This window comes from Anabrus simplex, chromosome 1 (genome assembly GCF_040414725.1).
Source record: "Anabrus simplex isolate iqAnaSimp1 chromosome 1, ASM4041472v1, whole genome shotgun sequence".
Taxonomy (NCBI): domain Eukaryota; kingdom Metazoa; phylum Arthropoda; class Insecta; order Orthoptera; family Tettigoniidae; genus Anabrus; species Anabrus simplex.
In genome coordinates this window covers 1,223,440,902-1,223,462,597 of record NC_090265.1, presented here as the reverse complement: position 1 = coordinate 1,223,462,597, position 21,696 = coordinate 1,223,440,902, and the positions used below count along the sequence as shown (strand labels likewise).

The 21,696-nt window shown below is 41.6% G+C and overlaps 1 protein-coding gene across 2 annotated transcripts in view; it reads left to right on the top strand.

Moving 5' to 3' along the window:
- LOC136858211 (very long chain fatty acid elongase AAEL008004) overlaps positions 1–21,696 on the top strand; it is a 301,631-nt gene that overhangs the window by 60,498 nt on the left and 219,437 nt on the right. Inside the window, exon 2 of one of the 2 annotated variants that reach the window (XM_067137591.2) lies at positions 6,915–6,995. The exons of the other annotated variant lie outside the window; for it this stretch is intronic. The gene's annotated coding sequence lies outside the window, so the exon portion shown is untranslated. The remainder of the gene's footprint in view (positions 1–6,914; positions 6,996–21,696) is intronic. 2 annotated transcript variants of the gene reach the window in all.

Below are 21,696 nucleotides of genomic sequence, written 5' to 3'. Positions count from 1 at the left end.
TCTACACTAGAACCATACCCTTTTTTATTATTTTAATATTAAAAATGCATCGCAATTGGGAAATATCCCAGTGGCAATGATCATTTACAGTAGTGTGATAATAAGGTAAAGTTAAAACAACAACAACAACAACAATAAGAGTAAAAAGGTAATTACCGGGCGAGTTGACCGTGCGGTCAGGGGCACGCGGCTGTGAGCTTGCATCCGGGAGATAGAGGGTTCGAATCCCACTGTCGGCATCCCTGAAGATGGTTTTCCGTGGTTTCCCATTTTCACATCAGTTGAATGCTGGGGCTGTACCTTAATTAAGGCCACGGCCGCTTCCTTCCAACTCCTAGGCCTTTCCTATCCCGTCGTCGCCATAAGACCTATCTGTGTCGGTGCGACGTAAAGCAATTAGCAAAAAAACAAACAAGTAATTACATGGAAAGAAAATATTAAAGAAATACTACTAGTTCAACATTCTAAATCCAGCATCATTGAATACAAATTCGCACAAAACGTAAGTATTTCCAGTCCTTAACACTGCACACATACTATAGGTTGAGCTTTACATCCTTACTGCAATCCCAAGATACCCTCATAATCATATGAACAGATCTGTAACCTTTATTTACAGTCCCATTAATGTGATCACCGTTTCGCATAGCGTTAGCATTACGAAGGGTATCTCACCGTAAAACAGGACCGAGTCCACACGTGTGACACAGTTCGCATCAACGACCCCACCAGAGTGTCGAAAAAGTGGTATAAGAAGAGAATAAAAAGTTATATGACATCCGTGCAAGAATGAGCGATTATGCACGCTCGCAAGGAAATGGCTTTATAGAAAAACATTTTAAAGCTCAAAGCTTGTTACACGATCTAACAGATGACTGGAATCATTTCCTGCATGTTACACAAGATTGTGGCTAACCGACAGAGTGCAATGAGATGCACGACTTTGATTTCCCAAACAGAGATCACCACACTTGAGCAACAATTTTGTGATTGAATAGCAAGCAGTCTAATGATAACAGCCTGCGTGGAACAGAACCACATCAGCACTTCCAACATTCTCAGGTTTTCGCTTGAGCAACTCTTCCAAATTCCTGTTAACTACTGAAGTCACTGTTTACGTCTTATGGAGATCATGCAGGTGTCCGACTCGTTGGCTGAACAGTCAGCGTACTGGCCTTCGGTTCAGAGGGTCCCGGGTTCGATTCCCGGCCGGGTCGGGGATTTTAACCTTAATTGGTTAATTCCTACGGCACGGGGGCTGGGTGTATGTGTTGTCTTCATCATCATTCCATCCTCATATCGACGCGCAAGTCGCCTACGGGAGTCAAATAGAAAGACCTGCACTTGGCGAGCCAAACCCATCCTGGGATTTCCCGGCACTAAAAGCCATACGACAAAAGACGTATTTAGACACTGATGTAAGCTCAGTAATGTGAACATATGAAATGCTTTCTTCTAGGGTCAAGAACAAGCCAGGGCACCTCTTAAATTTACATCCCCTGTCCTAGGAGCAGTTACTTAAAGTCGAGCACAAGAGTTGATTGCTCGGCGGGTCGTATAGCTAAAGGGGATAAAGGAGCTAAGGACTACCTATCTTAAAAAACATTACGTAATAAGTTCAATGTTATCTTATTGCTATTCATTTTAAGTCCCATTACGTAGACGTCGATGTATCAGAATTTTGTGTCGCAGGAGTTCTTTTACATTCCTACAAGCCTACCCACACGAGCCTGGCGTGTTTAGCCACCATTAAATACCACCCGACTGAGTCGAGATCAAACCTGCTGATTGGGGCTCGGAAAGCCAGTACTCAACTGTCTGCGCCACTCATCCTTGCATATTATTTTCTTGGACGAACCGTCTGAGTCAATTTCAAACTCTCAAGTGTTGCATAATGCCTACACATTCCTCAACTGGTTATAAAAATTCCTATTTGTGTTTGCAAAACATTGTACATTGTTTTAATTCTAATTGACAAATGTTTCTTTTCTGATCTCAGGTTTTCTTTTTCTATATATACTGAATATCTCAACATTTGCATAAATCAATATTGAGTAGTGTACATACACCTTCGAACAAACAGAAAAACTGACCCTCGAAATCATGTATGAACAAACCCCAAACATCTTGATAAGCAACCCGAAAAGTCGGGATTCGATCCCACAACATTGAGTACAGAAGAACTAAGTTTTTGGACTTCACTACACAGCAGTTATTTGTTCAGCACATGACTACATTATTCTGAAATCGAACATATTTGAACATTTGAATTACGACTTTTATCGTCCCAGAGTGTTGCCGAGGTGTGAATTTTAGTATAATGTCTTTCGTCATGTCCGGTCAGCCGGTGATCTATTCCTTGGTTTCTTATATAACCGTACTGTGAATAGAAGTGGTTAAAGTGTTATTTATCGCCATCCTAGAAGTGTTTTTCTGTGGTTTTCTTATTCAACTGAAACTGAATGTTGGGATGAATCGAAAGATGCAGGCCATGGCCACATCTTTCCCCATTCTGTCTCTAATTAATAGTAGATACAGAGAACACAGTTACGATGGTTATTAGGCAATATTCACTCATACAGTGAATAACGAGTCTTAGTCTCTAATAAACCAACCATATTTTTTCCAAGAAAACCCGGAACATATTTATAAGAATAGGTCTCGTCCGCCACTCTCTAAAATGTTTAATATATTTCATTTATGGAAAACAAGCCTCTGCAACATGATATTCGGTATAGCTTAAGTTACGTATGTATTGACACTTAGCACAAAAATTTGAATGTAAATCAGGTTTGATAATACATGACAAGAAGGAAAAACACTTCACCTTCATTACGATTGCATATCTGCCTTTGCTGGCGGAACCTAGTGTTTTCAGTGCACTATGTATTCTGGTATAGGCTAGAGCAATTTTGTTACATTCATTGACCTGTCACAGTCTTATCCTTGGCTTTGACAACATGAAAGTGACTGAGGTATGAGTGATGCTAGTAATACCATTTCTTATTCAGCCAGCTCCTGTTATGAATGGTGTGAAAATTTTGCTCATAGGGTTGGTTGATGCATGCATTTCAGTGTGCTTCGCAGACTGATATGTAATAGCAACTTCTGGCTCGGTGAGGAAAGCAACGGGAAACGAACTCACTCCTCATTTCCCTAGTACGCCTCTTCAGTGATGCCAAGGCCATGTATGACAGCTGATGGTGGAGCCCTTGAGGATTCAATCAGCCTTATGGCTGAAGACTGAACATACATACGTGCGTATGTATGTTGAGCAGGAGAAAACTGCATTTTACATACATATTTCTTTAAAAATATTTTTCTTGTAAATGCTTTTTTTTATTTCCCAGTACCGTGCACTGTCTTGTTACTCACTGTCTTGAATTGAAATTTTGAATTTTCTTGGAATTTTGTTCTGACGAGCGCAACATATCCATGAAAATATACCACCTTTCTGACGAAAAATCCCACATTGTTGAAGGAGGTTCCATGCCCTTTATTAATAGTAATAAAACGAATCAGAGTGATAGGGAGCTGTTGTGTTTTAAGTCGAAAAGGAAATCGAGTGTGGCAATCGAAAGGATTTCTTTTTTTACAGGATCGTCATTTTATTCGGGCCCGCTTGCAGCTGCGCCGTGGCCTCGGGTACGCACCGCTCGCTTGCCTTCGGTGGGCCGATGCGCAACACATTCTTATGTACCAACATATAGCTAATGAACGGACAAGGCTAGTATGTAATTTGGTAATTTAGCATCTTAACAAGTCTTCATTAACTCTTCAGCTCTTCTTTGAGATATTCTTTCCTTCCAATCGCAAAACTGAACAGCAGCGCAGGTCCGCTGTTGAGCGACGCAGTCCCACGGGCACAGACAGCTCTCTCGGCTACTAACGAATAGCGACAGGCGATAAACACTAAGAATGCAAGGTCACTCGAATACAAGAAAGTGGAAAAGCGGCCCGCCGAAGGGACTGGAGTGTCGACAGGGGAACGTTGCGTGCTCGTGGCCACGATGTAAGTGCGTCCGAATAATATGGTGACGGTGTAGTTGCAGAACACTTCGGAAAATTTTATTTGTTTACATCCCCGTAGGGAATTTCTGTCACCAAGCATTCTTGCTCCATTACAGATTAGTAGCTATCTGCATGGAAACGTCGAGCTTTCTTGGCCTTCTAGACTTCATTTTCAACATTGTTGGCCTTTCTGACAGATAGCATAAGGTTGGAAAATAAACATTGATATACCTCTTGAAAGGCTGCAACCAGAGTGTGATTACGTTATCAGAATTCATAAATATTATCTTAAAAATTACTGTAGCTGTTTCATTTTGTGTGTGATTACATTATTTCACGAGTATAAATTTTGTTTTTGTTCTGTAACATGTACTAAAATAAAGTATGGATTCAGGGTGTACAGTATGACGTACAATCTGGATGTACTCATTTGTGTCCACTGTTCCAATTTAATAACTTGCTGAGTAATATAGACCGAATTTGTATGCTGGTGAATTGGCACTTCGTTATTAAAATATGAGCTCACTAGACAAAATATTGTTCACCCCCTGAAGGCATCATTCTAAGTAACACCGCCTTCAGCTTTGATAACTTCCTTAATTTGGTGCGGAAGGGAGACAAGTTTCTGCAGGCATGCCTTGTCCAGTTGTAGCCACTCGCTAATGATATGATCCCGTAGAGCCACTAAATTGCGGGGATGATGACTGCGTTTCACTTGCTGTTCCAAATAGTCACATTTTCAATGGGATTAAGATCTGGAGATTTAGCGGGACAGTTGACTACAGTGGAAGTTTTTTAACTTGTATGTGCGTATGAAGTGCTGGACTGGTATTAATTGTATCACAGTTGTGTTGTGGCATCACCCCATGAGAATATTTCTGAATGTGCATTTTGTAACAGCGTAGCATCAGATTTTCCGCTGGGGTAGGAGAGAAGATGTAAAGAAAGGGGGCTCAATAAAGAGCCGACACCACGACTTCTGGTTGAACCTAGCTCATCTTTTATAAACCCTGTTAGCATAACTTGTCAGTTGGCCTGGTGGACTGAGCTCTTCGTTCAGATGAGATGTGAGTGTAGAAGTTCCATTTATTCTCCGATTTTATCTACATTTCAATTCCTCCTTCTGAACACTGACAGCCATTTCCTAATCTAAGTCCGTTGAATACCAACTCTGTTTTAGAATGTGGAAACTAGGTGTAGCATAATGATAACATCTATCTTGGAGCGAAATGTAGAAAGAGAAGTTATTATTCTTGTGAACTATCGAATTCAAACTTTTCCACTGTGAAAAAGCTTGCGCTCTACAACAAAAGCACAGTGAATAGAATTACCGCGTTTAAATCAATGGTGCGTAGAAGAAAGTAAGGTGCCTCGTTCCTAATGAATGCTCTTCACCTATTTTATTGTAGTTACATAATAATTGTACCAATACTCTTGAATGTCTGACTTTCCAGTAACATAAGAAGATCCTCACCCAGCCATTATTAGAAAGTAGATCCGTAAGTCACTCACAGAAAGGAGTGGCTATTAAAATGTTTCTAGTTCTGCTTATATAAATGGTTGTATAACAATCCAGAATGAACAGTGGTCGACAACATCAAAATTAGCTTTAGAAATTCCAATCCAAAAATCTATATCTAGTACCGGTTACTCTTGAGTCAGTGTCGTGCTAATCCCCAAACACTTCCTAGAGTAACGCTTGCTAATTCGTATTGAATAATAGGACTGTGAAGCCACTCAGTACTGAGACACAACTGTCTGGGTAGCTCAATGCCCGACTCCATGGGTAAATGGTTAGTGTGCTGGCCTTTGGCTCAAGGGACCCCGAGTTCGATTCCAGGCCGGGTCGGGGATTTTAATCTTAATTTGTTATTTCCACTGGCTCGAGGACTGGGTGTGTGTGTGTTGTCCTTAAACATAGAAAATAATTAAAAACGAAAACAAGGAATGAATGAGTAAAATAAGTAAATATCGGTAAAAAAGTCTAAAACATGTTTTTTTAAGTTGGTAAGGTGCCCGAATCCTGTGTTCATATTTTGAATCATGACACTGTCCGTTCGCATTTAAGAGTGCTTTTATGTGAAAGAAGCTCGCGAAATAGTTACCTGTTAATCAGACATATTTCTACATGAAACACTAAACATTGCTTCTTCTTCTCCTTCTACTACTACTACTTCTTTTATACCAAGAAAGTGGCCTCGCGGTTTGGATTGCATAGTTGTCAGCTTGCGTTCGGGAGTCAGTGGGTTCGAATCCCCACTATCGGCAGCCCTGAAGATAGTTTTCCGTTGTTTTCCACTTTCACACCAGGCAAATGCTGGGCTATACCTTAAACAAGGCCACGTATGCTTTCTTCCCACCCCTAGTCCTTTCCTATCCCTTCGTCGCCAAAATAACTATCTGTGTACGGTATGACGTAAAGCAAATTGTAATAATAATAATAATAATAATAATAATAATAATCTTCATCATCTTCCTAGCCTTTTTCTCAGTTTACTGGGGTCGGCACTTGATTGAATTTGGCACAATGTTACGACCGGATGCCCTTCCTAACTCCAATCCTATGTGGAAAGATAAGTCATTATTCTTGTGGACTATCGAATTCTAAACTTTTCCACTGTGAAAGTGATTGCGTTCTATGTACGACAAGAACACAGTCAGTAGAATTACCGAGTTTAAAACACTGGTGCGTGAAAGAAATTATTCATTTTGAAACACAAAACAGTACTATTAGAATCATATTCTGATATGGATATAGAAAGATACCTAGAAACTTTATAATAAAAGTTACACTAAGCCCCTTTAGGAATGAAATTCAAATGTAGCCTATCCATTATTAACTAGTTTTCTTAAAAAAAATCCACTTTCATATTTCTCTAAAAACAAATTTTTCTTATTTTCAGGGAGGTTTGACATCCAGTCTTCACAAAGGACAGTTACCTTTCCATCATCTGGTGATAGCTCGTGGGGAATCTACATCTCTGGTAAGTGTATCTGATGGCCGGTCAGCATGTACTGTACACAGAGTGAATGAGAGTTATCTGTACTGAAACGTAATTAGGCGTTTCCTGCTGAGCTACGGCTATACGAAGTAAGAGTGTCGACTTACTTTTAGATCATATCTCAGGTACAGAACAAGTAATATATTGAACCCATGACGTCTGTGCCCGTGGCCCAAGGGTTCAATATCTACTTGCCTGCCTGTCCGGTGCTTAAAGAAAAAAGAGCATGCTCGGTTTAATTTGAAGGATATGGGTTCGATTCCCAGTATATCGAACATTTTTAAATGTTACTCCTACTTCTGGATATACGCATGTTTCTAGGTTTCCCGTCAGCCTAAATTGATGATGATGATGATGATGATGATGATGATGATGATGCTTGTTGTTTAAAGAAGGCTAACATCTAGGTCATCGGCCTCTAATGGTACGAAATGAGACGGAATGTAATGACAATTTAAAAGTTCAAAATCATCTACTGACCAGAATTTAAAACGTGATGAAGAATGAATGGATGAATATGAATTTAAAACAATCAGTGGATCCGACCCGCAATGCCCCACATTCCCAGAAACTAGCATAAAACAATAGTATACATTGACCAAGGGACTGCTTCTAAAGCACAATCCTGAATCGATGATGCTTGTTGTTTAAAGGGGTCCAGAATTCAGGTCACCAGCCCCTCATAATGGTACTTATCGCTAGTAAAGTAGAACCATAGTATTTGACATATTGCGGTACTAATCAGAAGTAGCATAGACTCGCGGTATTCCACACATCATGGTACTACTCACAGGTAATGTAACAGGCACATGTAACGCAGACTTATGGTGTTTCTTGCATTGCGGCACCACTTACAGACAACACAAACCTATGGTGTTCCCCACATAGTGAGTATTAAATCATAGGCAACGCAGACCCACAGTGTCGTTCATATAGGCCTAGTGGTACTAATTACAGGCAATGTAAACCCGTGCTGTTCAGCATGTAGCGGTACCAATCACGGGTACTGTAAAACCCATCCTGATTCACACACTGTTGCTACTAATCACAAACGTATTGTGTACCTGACATAGTGGTACTATTCGCAAGTAAAGGCGACCCATGGAGATCCCCGCGTGATGGTAGTAATTACAAGTAGTCTCATGGTCCTAATTCAATCATCCCTTGCTCGCCCCCTTTAGTCGCCTCTTACGACAGGCAGGGGATACCGTGGGTGTATTCTTCGTCTGCGTCCCCCACCCACAGGAGTCAGCCTACGTCAGAAATACCAGATCCATTTCAGTAGATAGAGAAAGCTGAATTTAGAACTAACCACTGAACCCCACTTTCAAGAGAACAGTTCAGGCTGGATATCATAGATTTCAATTAAATTTACGTGGATTTAAATTTAAATGGTGATGATGATTTGTGTAAAATTAACGGTAGTGTTCGAATTACTTCCTGAAAATTAGCGGGGTGGCTCAGAGTATTAAGCTCATGATGATTGCACTGCATAAATATACCGACAGCTCTTTCATAATCTTACAAAGAGTCTTTCCATCGCTTACGGGGCCTATACTATTCTTCTGCTCCAGGAGGAGGCATATCTAAAAGGCGTCTTTCCATATGGTCACTTCCTCTCCACGAGAAGTAGCCAAATAATCTTAGTTTCGATTCCTAGATCTTGTCTTTAACAATAGTCACCTTTACACAGTCCTGTATGCAGTAGTTTCACCTCTGGTTCTATCCTCCCTTGACACACGGTGCACACATCCCAGTATTTTCATTTCTGCCACCTCCAAATTTTTTCAGAGGCTTTTCTCATTGGCAGACAGGACGATTCATACTCTTGAGGTTTGGTAGTAAGCTCATGTCAAACAGAACTCTCGTAGTTGCTCTCCATTTTTACCAGCCAGATTGCAGATTCCACCACTGAACGCAGATAGCTGAAGTCTTCTGTCAATGACACGGGTTTTCCTTGTAGACGTAAAGTTCAGTTCCTCTACGCGACATGTTATTTAAACACATACAGAAAATGAGGTCTTGACAACACTAACAGAATGTTACGCTCTAGAAACCTATTTTTATAATATTTACAGTATACGAATATATCAAAATATTAGGATTTTTATACTTGTTTTCAACTTGCATTCGAGAGATAGTGGGTTCGCACCCCACTGTCGGCAGCTCTGAAGATGGTTTTCCGTGGTTTTCCATTTTCACACCAGGAAAATGCTGGGGTTGTACTTTAATTAAGGCCACGGTCACTTGCTGCCCTCTTCTAGCCATTTCCTATCCCATCGTCACCAAACAACCTAGCTGTGTCGGTGCGATGTAAAGCGAGTTATATAATTGTGTTTCGTCATAATGGAAGGAAAAACATTATGCAGCATGAAACGTTGCTCATCTACATATCAACGTGAATTTTTAATATAATCATTCATTAGCATAAACGAGGACACTGCCTGATTCCCAATCAGGATCACCCGTTTTGTCACGATGCGGATAATTTGTGCACCATCTTCAGGCATATAACGATGATCTGAAAACTTAGTTGATCATCCTTTCTACCACGTTCCATTATAATCAATGCCTTCGATACATCACATTCTGTTTAAAGAGCACCAACAAATTACTATTTTTAAGTACCGTAACTTCCCACACAATGTTCCAAGTATACACCTTTAGACTGGACATTCTTTCTAATTACTGACTGACAGATTCATCATCGCCGAGCCAAAACTACTGGACATAAAGAAATGAAATTTTTGGGAAATCAACTTATCCGGGGGGAGGGTGTGAAAAAGGATCTGAATTCTTTTTAAGATGATACTTATATCTCAAAAACCGAAGATGTTACAGACGTGGAAATATGCTTTTGGAATCTCCTTTAAAAATAAAGAAACGCGTATTCTTTTGTTTTCGGTAAATCTACTTAAGGGGGTAAAAGAATTGAAAAATTAGTTGAATTTTTGGATGAAGATACTTATTTCTAAAATAACTAGAGATGTTACAGACATGAAAGTTTGTATTTGGAATCTCCTTTAAAAATAAAGGAAGACGTATTCTTTTGTTTTCAGAAAATCCACATAAGTGGGGGTGCGGGTGGGGAAGGACTGATAAAGGGGTCGAATTATATTTTATGAAACGAAACCAAACACCATGGCGCAACAGCCCCGAAGGGCCATGGCCAACCAAGCGACCGCTGCTCAGCCCGAAGGCCTGCAGATTACGAAATGTCGTGTGGCCAGCACGACGGATCCTCTCAGCCATTATTCTTGGCTTTCTAGACCGGGGCCGCCATCGCACCGACAGATACTCCTCAATTGTAATCACGTAGGCTGAGTGGACCTCGAACCAGCCCTCAGATGCAGGTAAAAATCCCTGGCCTGGCCTGGAATCGAACCCGGGGCCTCCAGGTAAGAAGCAAGCTCGCTACCCCTACACCGCGGGGCCGGATGAATTATTTTTATGGATATACTTACAGTATATCTCGAAAATTGAAGATGTTACAAACGTGGAAATACGTATTTGAAATTTCTTTTAAAAATAAACAAACGTACATTTTATTTATTTATTTACTTTCGACTTGAGAGGAGACTGTTTCTCACATGTACAGTTCTACGTCGCATGGTTATCTTAGCAGCAAGAAAGGCAATACCACAAACGTGCATACAAAGAGTTTCTGGGGTAAATGAAACTCAATTCAGCGGTGAGTTTTTATACTTTAGGAATTTTCAGATAATGTCTTAGTACAGTACCGAGGGTCCGGCTCCATGGCTAAATGAGTAGCGTGCTGGCCATAGGGGTCCCTGGTTCGATTCCCGGCAGGGTCGGGAATTTTAACCATCGTTGGTTAATTTCGCCGGCACGGGGACTGGGTATATGTGTCGTCTTCATCGTCATTTCATCCTCATCACGACGCGCAGGTCGCCTACGGCGTCAAATCGAAAAGACCTTCACCTGGCGAGCCGAACGTGTCCTCGGACACTCCCAGCAGTAAAAGCTATACAGCATTTCATTTTTTTTTTACAGTACCGAGGAACGATTACTTTTATCAAATTACGAAATCCACGCAAGCGAAGCCACCGGTAACTGCTAGTTAACAATATTTTACCATGACCGAGTGAGTTTACCGTGCGGCTAGGTGCGCGCAGCTGTGACCTTGCATTCGGGAGATAGTGGGTTCGAACCCCACCGTCGGCAGCCCTATAGATGGTTTCACGTGGTTTCCCATTTTCACACCAGGCAAATGCTGGGAGTGTGCCTTAATTAAGGCCACGGCTGCTTCCTTCCCACTCCTATACCCTTTCAAGTCCCATCGTCGCAATACGACCTATCTGTGTCGGTGCGACGTAAAGCCAATTGTAAAAAAGAAATTACCATGGTCTCTACTGTTTTTGAACTATCTTCTCTTTTATAGTACTCAAAGAAGACAGCAAAATGACTTGTCAACTTTCGAGGCCTTCTACATATACAGAACGCCTGGACCGAAGTTTAGGAAAATTACAGCATGTAAATACTATTTAACGACATAACTACTGTTACCATTAACTTTGTGATATGCTAGTTGATCATCCTACCTAATTTCATTGCAAAAAGCCTAGTCTAATACAAACATTTCCCTTATTTCTACTGACGTCACCGATAGTACGATATGCAGCAAAACATACGACACTGCAGTTATTGCTCACCTGCTGTCCGCGTTTCTCTAGCAAGGAAGTATTTATTTATAGTATATAATAGTTCGAAATATTTTGAATTCAGTGTTGTGTTGATTTCTGCAATTATGATACTCACAACAGAGGTGAAGGTGTTTGTCCTAGAATATAGAAGGGGCGTCACTTTGCATCACGTTAAAGAACAGTACGAGGAGGGATTCAATAAGGAGACACGAAAGAAAAGAACATTATTAGCTATTGTTGATAAGTTATGTCATACTGGATATTTTGGCTACTTGTTTTAACGTCGCACTAACACATCGAATGTTTCCGGAAGGATGAGGAAAGGGATAGGATTGGGGGAGGTAGCGGTCATGGCCTTAAATGGGAAACCACAGAAAACCATCTTCAGGGCTGCCGACGGTAGGATTCGAACCCCCTATCTCCCGAATGCGAACTCACAGCTGCGCGACCCTAACCGCACGGCCAACTCGCTCGGTCATACGGAATAAGTCGTATGTCGACGAAGGAGGATAACAGGGTGCCCAAGAACAGATACCTCAAACGAGAATCATGGATGAATTCTCCAACAGGTGTTATGAATCCGGTCATGGAATACTTTTTTGCTAGTTGCTTTACGTCGCACCGACACAGATAGGTCTTATGGCGACGATTGGACAGGGAAGGGCTAGGAGTTGGAAGGAAGCGGCCTGGCCTTAATTAAGGTACAGCCCCAGCATTTGCCTGGTGTGAAAATGGGAAACCACGGAAAACCATTTTCAGGGCTGCCGACAGTGGGGTTCGAACCTACTATCTCCCGAACACTGGATACTGGCCGCACTTAAGCGACTGCAGCTATCGAGCTCGGTTCATGGAATACTGGGCCATTATTTCGTCGAAGATACTACTGTAAACAAATTCCGAAAACAGTGGATCAGGTAGTGCGCTGTTTCTGTCGCGCTAGAAACTTATCTCTCCAACGACAATGGATGCAGTAAATGAAATGGCGTATGGCTTTTAGTGCCGGGAGTGTCCGAGGACAAGTTCGGCTCGCCAGGTGCAGGTCTTTTGATTTGACTCCCGTAGACGACCTGCGCGTCATGATGAGGATGAAATGATTATGAAGACGACACATAAACCCAGCCCCCGTGCCAGCGAAATTAACCAATTATGGTTAAAATTCCCGACCCTGCCGGGAATAGAACCCGGGATCCCTGTGACCAAAGGCAAGCACGCTAACCATTTAGCCATGGAGCCGGACAATGGTTGCAGTAAGATGGATCAACAGCCTACACCGCGGAGGAGTCACTTACCTTTCTACAACGACATTTTGGTGATTGCCTATTTGTTATGGACTTCCATTCCCGTACTCTCTCCGCTCCCCTGATCTAACGCCCACAGATGTCTGTATATGAGGCATGTTTAAAGAACTGTTTTAAAAACAAATAACTCACCTAAAATATTCCCGAATTACGCGAGAAAGTAACGTCATGTTCTCTGTCCTTATAGCAAGTTCTGTTCATCAACATGTTCAGTGGTGTTACGAACAATGTGTGGCACGTAATGGTACACATGTTGAACACATACTGTACCAACACAGTTAAAAAACACTTCAGTGTTGTTTTTCCGCATACCAGAAAAAAATAGGAATGGCGTATGGCTTTTAGTGCTGGGAGTGTCCGAAAACATGTTCGGCTCGCCAGGTGTAGATCTTTTGATTTGACACCCGTAGGTGACCTGCGCATCATGATGAGGTTGAAATGATGACAACACGTACACCCAGCCCCAGTGCCAACGATATTAACTAATGATGGTTAAAATTCTCGACCCTGCCTGGAATCGAACCGGGTCCGCTGTGATCAAAGGCCAGCACGCTAACCATTCAGCCACGGAACTGGACTCCGCCTACGATAGAAGTTTTATTTAGTTCTATCCATTTGCCCCTGTGGGCTGTATGCAGGCAACTTTGGTTCCTTTCTTGTTATCTTTACTTTACAAATTTATTAAGTCACTAATGTTTATATCCTTCAATATAATTCAAATATGCAGGTCTCATATCAAACTACCACATGATGCCAATAATGCTGGAATTTTGTTCTGAAGAGGGATTCCTTATCAGAGAAGTAATTGCACTGACATAATTCAGCACTTAAATGGGAGCGAGTGTCTATCAAATTACCACGCACAGCGAGCCTCAAGTACTAAATGAGTAGGCCTATGTGGTGCTGATGAGGAAATCAGAAATTTTAAAAAAAAATTCAGCTTCAAGGAATGAGCTGAAGCCGCGTAGTCTAACAGTTATAAAATGGAGAGGAAGGTAGAAGTATTGGCCGTGATTTACGCTGTGCCCGAGGACATTCGTACAGTTGGTTCATCATCATCATCATCATCATCATCATCTGTTTACCCTCCAGGTTCGGTTTTCCCTCGGACTTAGCGAGGGATCCCACCTCTACCGCCTCAAGGGCAGTGTCCTGGAGCTTCAGACTCTTGGTCGGGGAGACAACTGGGGAGTATGACCAGTACCTCGCCCAGGCGGCCTCACCTGCTATGCTGAACAGGGGCCTTGTGGAGGGATGGGAAGATTGGAAGGGATAGGCAAGGAAGAGGGAAGGAAGCGGCCGTGGCCTTAAGATAGGTACCATCCCGGCATTCGCCTGGAGGAGAAGTGGGAAACCACGGAAAACCACTTCCAGGATGGCTGAGGTGGGAATCGAACCCACCTCTACTCAGTTGACCTCCCGAGGCTGAGTGGACCCCGTTCCAGCCCTCGTACCACTTTTCAAATGTCGTGGCAGAGCCGAGAATCGAACCCGGACCTCCGGGGGTGGCAGCTAATCACGCTAACCACTACACCACAGAGGCTCAGTTGGTTCAACGAACTGATTATATCACCTTTGTTTCTGCCGAAGAGGAGCGAAGGGAAAATTAATAGTTTCACTGGAATTAAAGCGAAGATGAAAGGAAGTGTTATTACTAAACCGGTAAATTATATCTCGCAGAAGATGCAGTACTTTCTACAATAAGTCATATGTCACAAAATGAGGTAAATATCACATTCGCTTCAGTATAACGGTGGTTTACCCCATAACTTACGCCTCAATATAATACTTTCTTCCCTCAAGAATATCAGTAAAATTATTAACCTTGTGGGCTCAACTAAAGTGTTCAGGCATTTTGATCTGAGGTCATTTAGATTATCTACCAGTCAATTTTGATTTTGTTTTACTCTACCAAATAGTAGATAAAAAGGAACTCTTGATTATTAATTAATTTTGTCGTGGAAACAACGTTGTTTCACCAGATATGTTTTAAATAACGACGCCCCGCGTGTTGTTTTTTCACCCTTCAAGAATCGGACTGCTGTGATCTTGGAATCCAGAGGCGGATGCTGTCAATCAGTCGTCAATGAATCAATCACCACTGATCTGCGTTCAGGGCAGTGTCCCAGGTGGCAGATTCTCTATCTGCTGTTTACCTACCCTTTTCTTAAATAATTCCAAAGAATTTGGAAATTTATCGAACATCTCCCGTGGTAAATTATTCCAATCCCTAATTCCTCTTCCTATAAAATGAATATATGCCCTACTGTGTCCTTTTGAATTCCAACTTTATCTTCATCTTTCCTACCTTTAAAAACTCAACACAAGCTTATTCGTCTACTAATCTCAATCCACGCCACATCTCCACTCACAGCTAGGAACGTACCACTTAGTCGAGCAGCTCGTCTCCTTTAGTCTCAAGTCTTTTTAGTCCAAAGTTTGCAAAATTTTCGTAACACTACTATGTTGTCGGACATCTCCTAGAACAAAACGTGCTGCTTTTCTTTGGATGTTTTCCAGGTTTCAGATCAAGTAATCCTGTTGAGGGTCCCGTACACTTGGACCATACTTGTGACCTTACCAGTGATTTTTATGTCCCCTCCTTTACATCCTTACAACAATACCCTCATAACCATATGAAGAGATCTATAACCCTCATTTACAATCCCGTTTGTGTGATTTCCCCTTATCGTTTCTTACATTTGCATGTAGGTACTTACCACACCACTATTTCACAGGGGGGCCTCCAATAATCAGAAAAACTAAAAGATGGAACTCATTTTATGTCTTGCTTCCTGGGTAAAATTATTAGTTTCCTAACCTGAAGCATCCACATTCGATTTATGGTAGTGACAGGGATTTGTAATTTAAGTTCCACTATGAGTATGGAGAGAGAACAACTCATCAGAACACCCTGCCTGCCGAAACAGTCCCAAGGGATCTCAGACTGGAGGCATGCGTTTGTGACGACAGCTTTGTCTGACTTTGCTTCAATTTACCTCTGCGAGGCTTCTCGCGTTCATATTTCTGTGGAATCTTTCTGGTTCAAGCTCATTCTTTTTCAAACTCAGCGATATTCGATTTGCGAGGCATAAGGAGTTCTTTATACTCACGCCCTTCGTGGCCCATTCCTTTCTTTTGCTGACATCTACATTCTTAGGTCTGACTTTGTCAGTGTCAAATACTAGTACAGTACAACATTGGTTAACCGAACTAAAAGGGATTTGAGGAGGAAGAAGCCGTTTCTGAAGACTATTTTTTGTCTAATTTTTTCTTTCTTAATCTGCTTACCCTCCAGGGTCGGTTTTTCCCTCGGACTCAGAGAGGATTCCCACCTCTACCGCCTCAAGGGCAGTGTCCTGGAGCGTGAGACACTGGGTTGGGGGATACAACTGGGGAGAATGACCAGTACCTCGCCCAGGCAGCCTCACCTGCTATGCTGAACAGGGGCCTTGGTGGGGATGGAAAGATTGGAAGGGATAGACAAGGAAGAGGGAAGGAAGCGGCCGTGGCCTTAAGTTAGGTACCATCCCGGCATTTGCCTGGAGGAGAAGTGGGAAACCACAAAAAACCACTTCCAGGATGGCAGAGGTGGGAATCGAACCTACCTCTACTCAGTTGACCTCCCGAGGCTGAGTGGACCCCGTTCCAGCCCTCGTAGCACTTTGCAAATTTCGTGGCAGAGCCTGGAATCGAACCCGAGCCTCCGGGGGTGGCAGCTAAATACACTAACTACTACACCACAGAGGCGTTTTTGTCTAATTACGGTATGTAATTCTGAAATGTTGTGAAGGTCGAACGTATTCAAAACTCTCATTGTAGTCTACACGTATGTTCTTTTCATTCCTTTATTAAAATATAGGGGCTGCCTGGCTGAGGCGGTAAAGGCGTGCCCTGTTCGCCCGGAAGGACGTGGGTTCGAATCCCTGTCAGGAAGTCGTAACATTTAAGAAACGAGATTTCCACTTCCGGAGGTGCACATGGCCGTGAGGTTCACCAACCTACACCAAAAATGAGTACCAGGTTAATTCCTAGGGGCAAAGGCGGCCCGGCGTAGAGCTAACCACTTTACCCCATCAAGTGGCGAGGTTACGGATAGTGGAAGCCTTTACCTTCCACCCCTCCAAGGGCCTTCATGGCCTGTATGGAGATGACTGCTTTCTTTTGCATTTTTATAATTTGTTTCACGTCGCACCGATAGATAACTCTTATGGCGACGATGGGACAGGAAAGGTCTAGGAGTGGGAAGGAAGCGGCCGTGGCCTTAATTAAGGTACAGCCCCAGTATTTGTCTAGTGTGAAAATGAGAAACCACGGAAAATCATCTTCAGGGCTGCCGACAGTGGGGTTCGAACCCACTATCTCCCAGATGCAAGCTCACAGTTGCGCGCCCCTAACCACACGGCCAACTCGTCCTGTAATGCTATTACTAACATCGCTCATACCTTAGTCACTTTCATATAATCAAAGCTAAGGATGATAGTAAGACAGGTCAATGAAAGTAACGAATTCGTTCTAGCCCACATTAAAAGACATCATGCGCTGTAAGCACTAAGTCTTGCCAGCAAACGCAGTTATCTTAAATGGTTTAACTGATTTTTTTCCGTGTAATAGTAGAATTCTCCCTTGTATTCTACTCAATCTGTCTCGTTTCCGTCCTCAGATGTAATTCTCTTGGTCGATTTATCAGTATTCATTCTGTGGAAGCAAGCTGGCTATTTAAAAACAGGGACGCATGTTAAACGATCATAAAATCCATTATGAGAAACGAATTGATAGCAAGAGTGGTTATTACTGCTACTGTTGAGTCAGCCTCTATGCAAACCGTCGGAGGAGTGTCCCTTGCCATTATGCATTTATCAGGTCTGGCTTGCGTTTAGTGAGATCGCCGTCTTGAAATTATACTGTAAATGAAGTTATTATTCTTTCTTTCTTTCTTTCTTTCTTTCTTTCTTTCTTTATTTATTTATTTATTTATTTATTTATTCGTTATGTCCAGTTAAAGAGTACGTTTTAACTTGTTACTTTGGTCTGACGGCTTATTATTATTATTATTATTATTATTATTATTATTATTATTATTATTATTATTATTATTCGGCCTCTTCGTCTTCTTCTTCTTCTTCTTCTTCTTCCAAAATATAACCCTTTTTACTAGGTGATTTACGTCGCGCTGATACAGATAGGTCTTATGGCGACGATGGGACAGAAAGGTCTGGGAGTGGGAAGAAAGGAAGCGGCCGTGGCGTTAATTAAGGTACAGACCCAGCATTTGCCTGGTGTGAAAATGGGAAACTACGGAAAACCGTCTTCAGGGCTTCCAACAGTAGGGTTCGAACCCACAATCTCAAAAATACTGGATACTGGCCGCACTTAAGCGACTGCATCTATCGAGTTCGGTATTATTATTATTATTATTATTATTATTATTATTATTATTATTATTATTATTATTATTATTATTATTATTATTATTATTATTATTACAGATGCCTTATGTATTTACAGCACTTACAGGAATGTTTTCTTGGTTATAATACAGTAAGTGGTCACCGACTCGCATAAGCTGTCGCCGAGGAGCTGTGTATCTAGTTCTCAGTTCTGAAAATTGAAGATCAATATTCACAACAATCTGTTTTGTTATTTTGATATTTAGTATGATCGATTGGTGATACTTTGAAACTTAAATGTATTTCATATGACAAGAAATAAATCACTTCCTTTTACGAAGATTTATTTCTTGTCATATGAAATACATTTAAGTTTCTTGAAATGTGCGTGCAGCTTTCAAAGATATTTAATATTTCCATAAATACAAGCACTCTGATTTTATAACATCTCCTCTTTCATCTGTTGTGTGTGTGTAAAGTACATTTTGTACCGAAGAGCCAAACTCTAATGTTATATTTCGTGAGGTTCTTAAGACCCGGTTATTGCAGCACCACATCAATCGGTATAGCACTCCTCTGGAATACGGTCACTTTCACTACCGTCAGATTACTTCACAGCGGAAACTCTTTTATAGCGATCACGATATTTGTGACAGAGTCAGATTAATAGAGCGTTGCGAATTGTGACCGTTCTGTGGACAAGTGAATTACGTCCCTCTCTTGCATCACTAGGTCGACCTCAGATTCTTACTTAATATGAACTATGGAGAAGAGAGCAAGATGACAGATAGTTTATAAACTGACGCAGAAAGTTTTATATAGGGCTTAGGGCTTAATCATTCACTTAGAAAATTTTCTTTGGTAGTGGCTCAACGTCGCACAGACTTATGTTTTGGCGGCAACGGAATAAAAAAGGGCTTGGACTCGTACCAATATCTTCAGAACGTAAGCTTACGGCTACCTGGCCTATACTGCGTACCCAACTCGCTCGGTTTTAATATTATTATTATTATTATTATTATTATTATTAATTTTTATGATTTTACGCTCCACTAAATACTTTACGGTTTTCGGAGAGGCCGAAGTTCCGGAATTTTGTCCTGCAGGAGTTCCGTAACGTGCCAGCAAATATACGGACACGAAGCTGACGTATTTGAGCACTTCAAGCACCACCGGACTGAGCCAGGATCGAACGTGCCAAGTTGGGCTCAGACGGCCAGCGCTCTACCGTCCGAGCTACTAAGCACGGAGTTATTATTATTATTATTAGTATTATTATTATTATTATTATTATTATTATTATTATTATTATTATTATTATTATTATTATATTTTATCATTCTTATTGTCCATGCATTACTATGAAGTTATTTCGGGAATGGATAATCCTTCCTTCTTATGTCTTAATCACAAGGATTTTCCTGCAGATGGCGAGAAATCTCCGACAATTAGGGAAAACGTTATATCTCGCAGGGAACTGTGAGACGGGCATTTGATAAGTACACGATACAGTTGTAGTCCAAGACCATGTCTTGTTAAAGCGTAGCCCCATGAGGTGAGACGGCGTACCTGCCTCTTACATGGAAGTCCTAGGTTCGACTGCCGGCCAATTTAAGGATTTTAATTCTCGACTAAGGACTGGAACGTGAGAACACTGAGGAGCTGCGATGTAAGAGGCAGTGGATTCGGTCTCGAAACCTAAGCAGTATGGGTGAGGATGATGCGACGTTCACCACGTATCTCTCCAATATCTGCCATATAAATATTCGTTTTTTATTTACGACACACGGACACAGATAGACTTAGCGTGATGATGAGACAGACACAGGTCTATGATTGTGAAGGAAGCGACCGTGGCCTTAATTAAGATGCATTTGTTTGGCGTGAAAATATGAACGCAATAATGGGACTGGAATAATTTATCCAGGGAAATATTCGATGAATTCCCAAGTTCTTTGAAATAATTCAAGAATAGGTAAACAATTGATAGAGAATCTGCCACCTGGATGACAGCCCTAAATGCAGACCACTGATGATTGGCTGATTTTATTTACTGAAACCATGTAAAACCATCTTCAGGGCTTCCGACAGAGGAGTTCAAACCTACTATCTCCGGAATGAAAGCTCACAGCTAAGTGACTCAAACCGCGTGGCAAAGTCGTTCGATGAGGCGAATGTATTCAGCAACAGTAAACGAAACATTTTATCATAAGATGAAATTTAAATGTAAACCTTCTCATTAGTTAATGGTAATACTTAAAGCTAAAATTGTATTCCATTGTAGGAATATTCGTCGAAGGAATGGAAAATTTCCATTTAATGTCATCATTCTGAAAGGGAAATTCCTTTAATATAATAACACTGCGTACACTTGGCCTTGAAACTTTCGACAAGTAGGCTAAGCTGTATGCCATTACTGTTCTTACTCCATTACGTAGAGCAACGAGGCATACATATTACAATGTTCATTCTGTACTTACGTGTGTTTTGAATTTATGCTGATGCACCCACTCACAATAACAACATTGGTATGGTGACTTACTCTCAATTACTAACAGTGTGCACCTGTCAATGAGGATCTAGTTCTCCTGCCGAAACCAGTGCTAGTATCGAATAATAATCAGTACAATATAAACAATAATATGCAAACCAAACCCCATGGCACTGCAGCCCTTGAAGAGCCTTGGCCTACCAAGCGATCGCTGCTCAGCCCGAAATCCTGCAGATTGCTAGGTGTCATGTGGTCAGCACGACGAGTCCTCTCAGCCATTATTCTTGGCTTTCTAGACAGGGGCCGCTATCGCACCGTCAGATAGCTCCTCAATTCTAATCACGTAGGCTGAGTGGACCGCGAAGCAGCCCTCAGATCCAAGTAAAAATCTATGATCTGGCCGGGGATCGATCCCAGGGCCTCCGGGTAAGAGGAAGCACGCTATCCGTACACCACGGGGCCGACACAAACAATAGTTTCGCAGAAGGAAACCATAATAATTTAAGTTTATCAATTAATGAGCCTACTGCCACATCGGAGCGAACCACTGGTCATTTCACGATTGAAAACTCCTAAGGAGCTTTAATATTTTAAACTAGAGTAGTTTATAAATTATACTTCGATTCAGTTTTCAGTTGAAACGAATATGTGTCTTCTTTCTCCACTACTTCACGAAAATGGGCTAGTTTTACATCCGGATGTCTTTCTAAAGCTAACCTTATGTAAAATGATATTGAACTATCACATGTTCCTGTGGTGTTTGTCAGTGTGGTGTGCAAATTAAGAAGTACGTATTGAGACAAAAGAAACGCCCGGTCTCCAAGCCAGAGGAATTGACCA